The sequence below is a fragment of the Erpetoichthys calabaricus genome, chromosome 1 (genome assembly GCF_900747795.2).
Source record: "Erpetoichthys calabaricus chromosome 1, fErpCal1.3, whole genome shotgun sequence".
NCBI lineage: Eukaryota > Metazoa > Chordata > Cladistia > Polypteriformes > Polypteridae > Erpetoichthys > Erpetoichthys calabaricus.
In genome coordinates, this window is record NC_041394.2 from 79,831,168 (window position 1) to 79,845,074 (window position 13,907).

General features: G+C 38.7%; 1 protein-coding gene across 13 annotated transcripts in view; it reads left to right on the forward strand.

Moving 5' to 3' along the window:
* Positions 1-13,907, forward strand: part of mark2b (MAP/microtubule affinity-regulating kinase 2b) — a 354,246-nt gene that overhangs the window by 211,188 nt on the left and 129,151 nt on the right. The window lies entirely within an intron of this gene.

The window sequence follows — 13,907 nt, forward strand, 5'->3', positions numbered from 1 at the left end:
AAGGATAAGCACCTGAAGAGGAAGTATTAATGGAATTACAGCACAGGTCAAGCCAACAATACTAAACATAACCTACTTACCCTTATTTAGCTGTTCAACAATAGTTCTTTTATTGTTGTGAAGCTGGTTAACTTGAGAAATTCATACTAGTAACTAGTGTTGTGAAGAAAGTTAGAGCCACTGTATTTCTTTAGACAGAAGAAATTGCTAAATGCATTTATCATTTGCTGCTGTTATTATTACTTGTGTATGTGCTTAAGTGAAATACTTTTTCAGAACATAGACCAGCTTTAAGTATGATAGAGTAGTCTGATAAATGCACTTGCTAGCTTTGTTTTGGATAGAGTTGCACCTTCAATCTTTGCTCATATGCTCGTGCCAGGGCAGACAATCTTGTAACTTGCCCAGAGGGGACTAGGTGGTCTCGTGGCCTGGAATCCCTGCAGATTTTATTTTTTTCTCCAGCTGTCTGGAGTTTGTTTTTGTTTTTTCTTGCCCCCCCTGGCCCTTACTCATTTTCTGTGTTAACTAATGTTGTCTTATTTTAATTTCTTACTTTTCTTCATTATGTAAAGCACTTTGAGCTACTTTTTTGTATGAAAATGTGCTATATAAATAAATGTTGTTGTTGTTCTTGTAACTGTTTTCTGGGAAATCTGAAACTAATCTGATCAGAGGCAGTGAAAACTGATCAGCAGTAACATCCTATATAAACATAGACCAACTTTATAAAGTTATTTTTAGATACTGTATTTTCTCCAATCATTAAATTGTAAAGAAATTAAATTTAATAAGTTATCAAGTTGACCAAGTAAAAAATTATTTTTTGTTAATCCTGTGCAGTTGATCCAAACATGAAAGAGAGTTTGTGGCTCAGCAACAACACAGGGAGCTGCTGCTGCTGGGAGGTTGGCTTTTTTTTTAAAAGAGATGCAGTGTCTACTGTAGTTTACATTACAGATATGCAGAGTGTACAGCTCAGTAAAATTCTAGTTTTCATGTTATAAAGGTATAAATACAAACAAGTCTTAACTAAAATGGTTATAGGTTCATTCCATGTTCTCAAATCGGTGTCAGCCGCTCTTGCAGTGCTTTAAAGGAGCACCCCAAAAAACCACATGTGAGTTATAGTGAATGCTGCATATGAGGTGATATGCGATGTAAAGGTTTCTACCCATTTCTTCTCTCTACTGCCTTTGTCATAAACTGCATTTTTTTTTTTTAAGCAGAAGTTGTTTCGAGTCAGTTGTTGCAGAGGAATTTTGTTGGATTATTAATGCGCACTTACAGTGCATCTGCAAAGTATTCACAGCGCATCACTTTTTCCACATTTTGTTATGTTACAGCCATAATTCCAAAATGGATTACATTCATTTTTTTCCTCATAATTCTACACATAACACCCCATAATGACAATGTGAAAAAAGTTTACTTGAGATTTTTGCAAATTTATTAAAAATAAAAAAATTGAGAAAGCACATGTACATAAGTATTCACAGCCTTTACCATGAAGCTCAAAATTGAGCTCAGGTGCATCCTGTTTCCCCTGATCATCCTTGAGATGTTTCTGCAGCTCAACTGGAGCCCACCAGTGGTAAATTCAGTTGATTGGACAGGATTTGGAAAGGCACACACCTGTCTATATAAGGTCTCTCAGTTGACAGTTCATGTCAGAGAACAAACCAAGCATGAAGTCAAAGGAACTGTCTGTAGACCTCCGAGACAGGATTGTCTCAAGGCACAAATCTGGGGAAGGTTACATAAAAATTTCTGCTGCTTTGAAGATCCCAATGAGCACAGTGGCCTCCATCATCCGTAAGTGGAAGAAGTTTGAAACCACCAGGACTCTTCCTAGAGCTGGCCGGCCATCTAAACTGAGCGATCGGGGGGAGAAGGGCCTTAGTCAGGGAGGTGACCAAGAACCCAATGGTCACTCTGTCAGAGCTCCAGAGGTCCTCTGTGGAGAGAGGAGAACCTTCCAGAAGGACAACCATCTCTGCAGCAATCCACCAATCAGGCCTGTATGGTAGAGTGGCCAGACGGAAGCCACTCCTTAGTAAAAGGTACATGGCAGCCCGCCTGGAGTTTGCCAAAAGGCACCTGAAGGACTCTCAGACCATGAGAAAGAAAATTCTCTGGTCTGATGAGACAAAGATTGAATTCTTTGGTGTGAATGCCAGGTGTCACATTTGGAGGAAACCTGGCACCGCTCATCACCAGGCCAATACCATCCCTACAGTGAAGCATGGTGGTGGCAGCATCATGCTGTGGGGATGTTTTTCAGAGGCAGGGACTGGGAGACTAGTCAGGATAAAGGGAAAGATGACTGCAGCAATGTACAGAGACATCCTGGATGAAAACCTGCTCCAGAGCGCTCTTGACCTCAGACTGGGGCAACGGTTCATCTTTCAGCAGGACAACGACCCTAAGCACACAGCCAAGATATCAAAGGAGAGGCTTCAGGACAACTCTGTGAATGTCCTTGAGTGGCTCAGCCAGAGCCCAGACTTGAATCCGATTGAACATCTCCGGAGAGATCTTAAAATGGCTGTGCACCGATGCTTCCCATCCAACCTGATGGAGCTTGAGAGGTGCTGCAAAGAGGAATGGGCGAAACTGGCCAAGGATAGGTGTGCCAAGCTTGTGGCATCATATTCAAAAAGACTTGAAGCTGTAATTGCTGCCAAAGGTGCATCAAGAAAGTATTGAGCAAAGGCTGTCAATACTTATGTACATGTGATTTCTCAGTTTTTTTATTTTTAATAAATTTGCAAAAACCTCAAGTAAACTTTTTTCACGTTGTCATTATGGGGTGTTGTGTGTAGAATTCTGAGGAAAAAAAATGAATTTAATCCATATTGGAATAAGGCTGTAACATAACAAAATGTGGAAAAAGTGATGCGCTGTGAATACTTTCCAGATGCACTGTACATAGTAGGTTGATTTTGAAAACGTGAAAACTGCCAACAAACATAATAATACATATTATTTATATAGCACCTTAACATCAAGAATTTAAAATGAACTAAAGGATTTGCATTTTTTCATCCCTGCTCATCACCGTTTTTTTTTTTAAAAATAATTCATGTTTAAATGTTATGATGGAAACTAACAAGCAATGGAATAAAGCAAATCTCATTGTACCGTCATTGTCAGTTCAGAACAAAGTGCTACACTGTACCAAAGTTGGCAGTATAACAATTAACTATTACTGAAAAGTTTAACTTCATCTACAGTATTTACAGTGTTTAATACCTTGCATTTACAAAAGTATAGAATATTGTTTTTTACATCTGTCTTCTCTTCAAGAGATATGAGTTGCCTGTCTCCTTCGTCTTTCAGTTTGTATTATTTGTATGTTACAGTCACTGTGCCAAATATATGTAGCACCTATATGCATGATGTCTATTGCGTGGATCCATTGTAACATTGTCCATTGTATGAAACAAGCAAAAATCCTAATTATTTATTCTTGTTTCAAGTTCAGCTACTGACACTAAGTTATTTTGATAAGTCAATTATTAATCAAATATATCATATTTTACTTTTAGGCTTCCTTGACTTAAATGTTTTATTGATAACAGCAGTCTCTTGTTTGTCTTATTGTTATGGTTGTTTTAATTGTTTTTCCTTATGATGTTTTCAAATTCTATATCAAATTATTCAATAAATATTCAAATATAGCACACTTTCATATGGCTGAGTTATTTGATTAAAGTTAGGTTAATCAATAAGTGTCGATTGATTCATCATTTAAAAAATAATTTTTTGTGCCAGCCCTAGTGTTCTGATAGTTGCTGGGGAGTATTGAAGTGATTGTGATTTTTGTAATGGAATTTAATGTTATTTTAAGAAAAATTATTCAAGGACGCATACTTTTTTTCCATTTGAAGTTACTAGTCATTATGTTTTCAAATTACGAGTGTGTGCCTTAATTAGTTAGTTTTCAGAAACACATTATGTTTATTAAGAAGGCAAATACTGTTTTGAAAAATGCAAATTTAGAAATATGTCTGTAAATTCAGTTGTTCCATCATTGTACTCTGCAATACAAAGAAAAGTATTAATTTCTAGATTCACTCTTGGTGCACAATAATAACAGTATATTATATATTGCCATAGTGCAGGCATGGTTTGACAAGAATGTTACAAGTAGTCCCAAGATATGCTTAACCTATTGATTAGATTTTTGCATTTATAAATTATATTAAAGTGAACAAAATGCAGATCAGTCAGTCCAGTCAGTGGGATATTCTTTTCCCACTGTGACCTATTGAGGCAGGTGCCTGATGACAGCATTCACAGTTGACTTAAGTACATTTTGGATACTCCTAATGGACAGCCCAAGAAAATGTGTTCAGGGTACAGTTTTGAGTTAAGCTATTGGCATACTACACAACTTTGCAAATGCTGGATCTCATTGCCTTGAGAATTACGAGTTTAGTCACTATCTCTACATGTTCTATTTACATTCTGTTTTGTTATGACAAGCACTAGTCATCGAATGAATCAGCCTCTTCTGTTTACCAGATCCAAAACATCTACTTTGCTATGCAGTTTCACGTCTTTCTGATTCCTTTCATAGTTTAATAATATGTCCATTCCTAACCCAGTAGTGAAGTGGAAAGTTTAGTGCCTAGCTCAACCCTGCTCTTCTTTAAATCTGTTGCAAGTTGATTTTTTGCAAAGTTAGTTATGTCCAAATATGTGTTTTTATTTATCTATCTCTCTTTTACATTAAAAAAAACAAAAAAAAAAAAAAACTTGGGACGAGACGTGACCGTCTCAGAAAGGCACTTCACGTCCCACGAGTCTAGACTTTGTGCCAAGAGATTTAACCATGCCCGGGGCCGGAAAAAGACAAAGAGTAGATGACAAAGTAGAACGTCGTAAAGAGGTTCAAAAACGTTGACACGATACACATGCAGAGCACGTTAGAGATAATAAAAGTGCTAAAAATTCGAAAGTCTCAAACTGATAGTAAAGATCGCATTAGCGCTAACAAATGGAAATTATTACTCGGTGAAATAACGGAACAATGAAAAGAGATAGAATATTTGGACATAGGTGATATGACAGAAGTATGTAGTTGTTGTTGGGCTTTAAGTTGGAAACTTGATCGTCTAATTGGTGTTTCCATCAGAGAAAAGTAGTGTTTCTTCCCAATGAAGAGGCGTATCCGCGAGAATTAAAAGATTTGTTGTTTGGTGAAAGTGAAATCCACATACGCGAGCGGCAGAGACACGAAGTGGCTGGCGTGCTCACTCACTCCTCATTCATGTGAATACTTTTGTCAGACACAGTTTCTGTGCTGTCAGCTCCAAGTGGGGTTGGAAATAAAAGAAAGAGTAGAAGACAAAATAGAACGATGTAAAGAGGTTCAAAAACATTGACACAATACACCTGCAGATCAGGTTAGAGATTATGAAAGTACTAAAATTCGAAAGTCTCAGAAAACTTATAGTACAGATTGCATTAGTGCTAAAACAAGGAAATTATCACTCGGTGTAATAACTGAACAGCGAAAAGAGATTGAATATATGGACATATGTGATATGACAGAAGTATGTAAGACTTTAAGTCAGAGATTTATTCGTGTTGCCATCAGGGAAAGGTAGTGATTCTTCCCAATGAAGAGGCCTATCCGTGAGAGTTAAAAAATTAGTTTGGTGAAAGTGAAATCCACATATGGGGAGACAGAGATGCGATGTGGCTGGCGTGTAGTGCAGGCCGGAGGGTTGGCAAGCAAAGCAAACGGGTGGGAAGCCCCCAAGTATGTGTGTGTGTGTGTGTATATATACAGTATATATATATATATATATATATATATATATATGGGTAGTTGTGTTGTGTGGGGATATCGTACTGTTCCAGTTTCGTAGCGCTTCTCAAAGTTTTCATTGAGATGATCAAAAAAAGTGAGAAACTGTCAATTTACAATGAAAGAAAGATTAACAATCCTGGAAAAGGCTGATTCTGGAATGAAGAACAATGATTTGGGGAAAGCATTTTGGAATCGTACCTTCATCTAATCTTTCTGTGTTCATACCTGTAATTCTATTTAAACATCTAACATCTCGTTTTCACATAAAATATTTTTGCAGTTTAAGAAGCTGTTTTTTTATACAGATGTTGTCAAGCTTGGGTCATAGAGTTGCATGAGAGATAGGAAGGCGAGTCCAGGTTTTCAAGGAAAATATAGGTACTTTATTAATACATAGAGAAGGTAGGTACAGTCTCAAGACTTCATTCAGAACAGGAGTTGTTAGGAGCTGCAACATGGCAGTCATCTTACTTTAGTTCCCATCTTCAGATTAGAAGAATGCCTTCGGCACAGAATCACTGCTGTGGTAGATGTGGCCTGAAGAATAGAGATCAGGAGAGTGTGAGGAAGAGCAGATCAAAGCCCGTTGTTAAATGTTAAACATTGTGCCCCTGGTTTACTGTTTACCAGACACAGCAGAGCAGCTAAGGAGCTGTCCTTGCACCGCTGCCATTAGTTGGATGTCTAAAGGATAGTGCCGATTAAAACCAGCTAAACAGCCAGCTGCCAATGAAACTGCTTATCTGTGACTGAGTTTAAGGTGTGTGCTGCCCATCATATACAATGACACGTGCGCACAAAAGCACAGGGTGGCTGAAAATGTCTGTTATAACTATTCCTCACCATTAGTGATGGTTGCTACAGATGGCATACAGTTTATAGTTTGATTCTTTTGCAAGTAAAAATAAACAAAGCAGAAGCTGCTAGATGAAAATAATTTAAATTAAATTGAAAAGAATAATTTTGCAGTTTTATATGCTCGTTTGTTATCTGCTCTAAGACCTGCCTATGAGACTACTCAAATGATAAACCCAGGGTAACGTCTGAATATTTAAAGCACGGTGTCCAACTCCGGTCCTGGTGGGCTGCACTGGCTGCAGGTTTTCATTTTAACCCTTTTCCTAATCAGCGGCCAGCTTTCACTGCTAACTAACTCCTTTTTCCTTCATTTCAACATCCCTGTTTTTAAGGATTCCGTCCTCTGAATTGATTTGTTTCTTCATTAAATGGCAGCCAAACAGAAATGAGATGTGAAATGAGCCAACAGATGACCAGGTCAATTGGAACATCAAATTCCAACAAATTTCACTCCAACCAGTTTCTTAATGAGAAGCCAATTCTTACTTTTTCTAAGACCACCGCCAAGATGTTTTGGTGACCTGAGCAGACCAACTTGACTGAGACCTTCACCTTTTTCTGGTGGCTTGTTTTGTGTCTCGTTATTGTTTGGCTTCTCATTAAGGAAAAATAAACAACTATGGTGCCTGAGTCACGTCAATTATAACTAAGGCAAAACAAGTTAATCCGCAGCAAAAACGGCTCACTAATTAAGAAGATGGTTAGAATGAAAACCTGCAGCCACTGTAGCCCACCAGGACCTGAGTTGGACACCCCTTATATAAAGCATATTAAATGCATTTTCATCTGTGCAGTGTTTATTCAACTGTATGATCAGTAGGGAGGAGAAAACATTGTGTAGATGATAATTAAAATCAAGATAAAGCAATTCAAGGCATCATATAAAGACAGACTAAAATTGTGTTGTAATAGCATTGCAATAATGAAAGCCTGGCAGGAATTACTTGTACAATCAATCACTAGCTAAAAATTCTCTAAGCACTGTATAACTGTTGAAAGGAAATATCTTTTAGCAAATTGTCTCAATGATTTCTGTAGCATGATTGATTCCAGACAAATGCAATCAACAAAGCAAAGGATGTTCCAGCTGCTGCTATGTTAAAATAAATGTTGATGGTGTCAGATTACATGAGACAGAGCCCATAGTCCAGAAGGGGCGGAGTGGTGGCTCTGAGGCTAAGGAGCTGCGCTGGTATCCCGAAGGTTGCCGGTTCGAAACCCCGTCACTGCCAAAAGGCCACTGCTCTGCTGGGCCCTTGAGCAAGGCCCTTAACCTGTAATTGCTCCAGGGGCGCTGTACAAGGGCTGACCCTGCGCTCTGACCCCAAGGGGTATGCGAAAACTACCAAATTCCTAATACAAGAAATTGTATAAGGTGAAATAAAGAACAAAAAAAAAAAATCTTAATAAATGTTCTCCTACAAGTTAGTGCAGTTGCTGCCATTCTCAGTTGATAGTCATGGAGTCCCTTTTGGAAAAACAATTAAAATTATCTGAACAACAAAAGAATACACCAAAGGAAATAAATGGTATACTGTATAATATATAATATTGCTACTATAACACCTTCCCACACAAGGTTTACCACTTTCAAATGCAAATTGGTATGCCTTTCAATCTACAAATATATTGCATGTTGCCCTGGTGATAATGATCAAGCTTACCAAAATCTCTTAATATCTTGAGAGAAATTCAGGCTTTCTTTTTGTACATTTCAGCAGTGCGCTTAATACTATTCTACTATACCTCTGAACTAAGAAAGTGACAGAACTCGGGTTAATTCTAGACTTATTTCTGTGATCATAGAATTTTATGAGTTGCCACCAGCAAATCAGATTTAACTCTTCTTTCATCCTTTTAAACTTAATACAAGGTTGTGTTCTATCCGTATGTATGTTTTGCGCTCAATTTTGTGCTAACCCACACCTGATTCTTAAATGTTTCATATTTGTTATAACTGATAAGATTTTTGAAATCTTACACTTCATTCTAAGAATTTTTTTTAAGTTGTATGTCAGATTTTATTAAATGCTGCTATAATAACTTGAAATATGAATAAAAAAAAAGGCATAGTCACGACTTTAAAAGGATAAACTCAAGAGTGTTACCATAAATAGGGGATAGTTGAGAGAGTAGCATAGTAGGGCTGGGGGATACAATAATAAAAATTAAATATTTGAAACTCTTCAATAATAATATTGATCGGGTAATTTTTTTTTTACCCACTTTTGCGTACATTATGAAGCTTTCATCCCAACCAGTTATACCCTTAACTTCCATACTCAGCACTAGTATTGCTTCTCAGTTTCTTCAGGACCCACATGTACTCCACCAGGATACATGTATTTAAATGTCAATTACGCACTGTGTATACTAGGTAAACATAATCTGAAACATAATATGCTCAAATCAACTGAGAAGTACAGTTCTAACATATATATATTTGATTATGTTTATCTCCCATTTTTGTGTTTATTGAAAACTATCTGTAGTATCTGTTCATACATATGTATATTTGTATAATGGGTTGAGGCAACAAAGCAGATACAGGTGGAATCCCGTTGTAATGAAATTCATGAGATCATAAAAATTTCGTTGTAACAGAAATTTCATTACAACGAATATGGGGAAAATACATATACTATTGTGACCAACGTCGCTGGCAATTCACAGTCTCTAATGGCAGCGGCACAAAGACAGCTCTATAGCTGTTCTGCTGCGTCTGGTAAATGGTAAACCAAGGGCAAAGTAATCGGTTGTCTTCTACAGGATCAAGCTTACTACATAACATGCTTGTCACAAAATATTTAGAAAATTTAATAGCAGGGTTTGGTTTGCTCTTCCTCGCACTTTCCTGATCTCTCTTCTCCAGACCACATCTTCCACAGAGGTGACTCCAAGCCGGTGGTGTTCTTCAAATCTGAAGATGGGAGCTAAAGAATGGGGGCTTGGCCATGTTATGGCTCGTATCTCATGTGCTTCATTGCTGAAGTAACAGTTCCATTTTTGAATGAAGTATTAAGACTGTACCTGTATTTTCCTTGAAAAGCTGGATTCACCTTTCTGTCTCTCGTGCAACTCTGTGACCCAAGCTTGGCAATACCTATATAAAAAAAGCACTTCTTAAACTATAAAAAAAAAAAAAAACATTTGAAAATGAGACTTTAGATTTAACTTTTTTTTATAGAAATACAGATGTGAAAATACAGAATGAAAATGAGTCATTAGAAGCAACTTTATTTTAATAGAAATACAGGTATGAAAATACAGAATGAAAACAAGATGTTAGGTGCAACTTCTTTATAGAAATATAGTTGATAATACAGAATGAAAGTGAGACATTAGATATAACTTTTTTATTGAAATACAGTTAAAAATACAGAATAAAAATGAGATTTTAGATGTAACTTATTTTTTAAATAAAAATACAGGAATGAACATACAGAATGAAAACAAAAAGTTAGATGTAACTTTTTCTTTTTGCAGAAATACAGGTACACATACACATGACAGTAAACTTCAACTTGAGTTATCCTTGACCAGTGATTAAATCTTTGAATCTTGCACTGAAGGAACAGTCCAGACCTGTTCATGTCATATGCTGAACTACTTTTCATGCTGATTTTCTCTTACTGTATTGCTAAATAAAAATTAATATTTAGTAATCAGCCTGGCAAAGTTCATAATCTTTTGAAAAAAAAATGCTGCTTGATAAACAAGATTATTTTTTAGCAAGTACTTAACATGCAAACATCCATTATAGTAACTCAATTAAAGGTTTTCAACAGATGCTTTGACAATTTAATGATTATAGTACTATTATTATTACTTCTTGTATATATTTTTAAGGCAGAAATGCTTGTTTTTGTTAAGAAAAACCTACCATTTGTACTTTAGGGTTTAGGGTTACTGGCCTCATTGTACCCTTTATTTTAGTTTTACTTAAAGTAATATATATCTGATTATAATGTCTCTGCATTAACATGATTAAAATTAGTGATAATCAAATTAAAATAACAACCAGTGAAACATATGAATTTGAAAATAATCAGATGTTTTTAGTGTGACCATCACAATAAAAAAGAAATACATTTAACAATACAATACAAACTAAAGTGCACATAGTCTTTAAACAAAATATACTGCCCCCAGACGTTCATGTAGTGCATTGCAGTTACAAAAACCAATGTGGTTCTTTGTGACTGGAGCCTCTATTGAAGGTTCTGTTTACGACACGTCGACAATAAAAAATCCACGTCAACGATTTTGTGTAGTCAACGTCGTCAATTACGTCGACTAATCATTGCAGCCCTAATGCAGACAGCAAACTTTTGTTGATAAAGAGCTTTATGTTTACACATGCAGGGATTCGACGTCAAGTCAACAAGTCTAATAGTCCTCCAAGCAAAGAAAGTCTACCTATAACGTAACAGTGAAGTTTTTCGACCTTTGTAGCTTTTTTTTGCCCTCTGCCCACCCTAAATGAGTTAAGTAAACAGTTTTATAGAACCACTTACAGAGCTAAATACAGGCAGTCCCCGGGTTACATACGAGATAGGGACTCTAGGTTTGTTCTTAAACTGAATTTGTATGCAAGTCGGAACAGGTACATTATATTTTAATAAATGCTATTATTGACCGACTGTAACCAAATGCTCTGCCAACGAATGATGGAGTTTCACCTCTCTCTGATCTTTTTATTATTTCTACTTTATTTTCCATGGTGATGGTTTTTCTCTTCTTTACTGTATCACCAGCACTTGCATCAGATTTGTATTTCAGAGACATTGTTGAAGGATGAAGACAAAAGGTTAAGATGAGCTCTTCTGCACAGCACTATGCATGCTATCAGCAGGAAGGCACCCCTTGTCAGCACGTCTGTTGTACTGACAAGGCCTGCTATTGAGAATGAATGGGAGCGGCGAGGGGCGATTCACCACCCGCCCACCACACAGTCACCTCCACATGCATACAGTATGCTGCCTGCTGCGTTAGCCCACCGAGAGCGAACAGGGAACGGCCAAAGTCGAATAGTGAATCACCCACCACTGCCCCCATTCAACAGGCAGCCACCCGAGGCACACTACAATGCTGCCCCCCGCCGCCCCATTCACCCTCAATGGCCTCCGTTCAGCCACAGCCGGGTCACCGCTTGCAGCATCACCAGCTGCCCACCGAGAACGAATGGGGCAGCCATTCGAGGGCCACTGCAAAGCTGTATGGTCGGTGGGCAGTGAAATGCCCCCCTCCGCCCCATCCAGCCTCCGTCCAGTCAGGAGCAGTAGTTGCGGCGGCGTGGCAGGCAGGCAGCAAACCGCCCCATTAAGCCTCCATCCTGCGCACGATTGGTAGCAGCGGCCCCTGGTCACTGCTTGCCGCGCACCCAGCCGCCCACTGAGAGTGAATGGAGTGTGGCCCCCACCGCTCCATTCATCAACCGGAGCCGCCTGAAGGACACTACACTGCGCAAGCAGCGAAATCGCCTGTGTCGCGTCTCCCAGACAGATGAAGGAGCAGCTGCGGCCCCGTTCGTAAGTCGTATATTGGATGTCCGTAACTTGGGGACTACCTGTATGCCTATTGACCACAAGATAATCTATTTGAAATGTTTAAGCTTATACAGCTACTACTTATGAAATTGAAACTTTGTTACATAAACTATCAACCCTATTGGAGTATGTACGTGTGTGTATTAGACTGAGGATTATGACACTGAATGAGAGCCCCAGCGGAGAAGAGACAGGAAAGGGTACGGGAGCTTGCACTGTGTACAGCACATGGCCGCACTCATCACACACGACACGCAATGGGTGATGCTTTGGCACCACAAAGGTTTTTACAACTGCTGGAGTGCCAATTCTGCCACCAATCCCCAAGTTTTTCTTGCAGGGCCGGATGCCGGTTGACGTCATACCCAGGATGAAGCAATTGCAGTTAAGGGTCTTGTTCAAGTAGCCAAAGAAGTGTTATGGTGGTTGTGGGATTCGAATCAGCAACCACCAGCAATCCTTACCACCAGAGCCACCACTTCACCTAGGAAGAGACAGGGATGCATTTTAAATTCAGAAGTGTTATGAGATTGAAAGGTCTAAAAATATACATCTGTTTCACTCATTTGCTGATGATTTTACCAAAATGGTTTAACTAAAACTATTTGTAGGTTATACGTTACACAACACAGTTTACACATTTACCGTAAATACCTGCGTATAGGACGCACTTTTTTTTCTTAAGAAGTATGCCTAAAAACCCAGGTGCGTCTTATACATGGATACTTTTATTACAAAAATTATAAATCTATATATATAATTCACCGAGCCCCGCCCACCAACAATTCACTATGCACGACACGACAGAGCCCCGCCCACCAAATCTAACCCTCCTCCTACCACACTCGCAAACTGTTTTACACGCTGCATACAGCAATTCCTAAATGCGATTACCCTCCTCCTGCCACACATGCAAACTGTTTTACACGCTGCACACAGCGATTCCCAAACGTCATTACGGTACCCTTTCCTGCCACACACGCAAACTATTTTACATGCTGCACACAGCGATTCCCAAACGTGATTACTGTACCTTTCTGCTGCCACACATGCAAACTATTTTACACGCTGCACACAGCGATTCCCAAACGTGATTACGGTACCCTTCTGCTGCCACACATGCAAACTATTTTACATGCTGCACACAGCGATTCCCAAACGTGATTACGGTACCCTTCTGCTGCCACACATGCAAACTATTTTACACGCTGCACACAGCGATTCCCAAATGTGATTACGGTACCCTTCTGCTGCCACACATGCAAACTATTTTACACGCTGCACACAGCGATTCCCAAACGTGATTACGGTACCTTTCTGCTGCCACACATGCAAACTATTTTACACGCTGCACACAGCGATTCCCAAACGAGCCTCTGTTTGCCCTCTTTACTTTTCACATTTCTTTGATGGTACTTTCTGCTTTTCTCCATTTTCTGATTACGCATTCTGTCGGACCAAACTGCTGCTCAGCTGCCCGGTTCCTGTGTTCTTTCGCGTACGTGATCACTTCCAGTTTAAACTTTGCAGTATAGCTCTGTCATGTTGTCTTCACCATGTTGACTGGGTAATAATGAACAGCTACCTCTTTAAAACTACGTAATGGGATATTGGACTATGCTCGTGTGCGCATGTGTCAGTGCCTCTCTTTCGCTTTCGATGGCTGTGTGACGGGG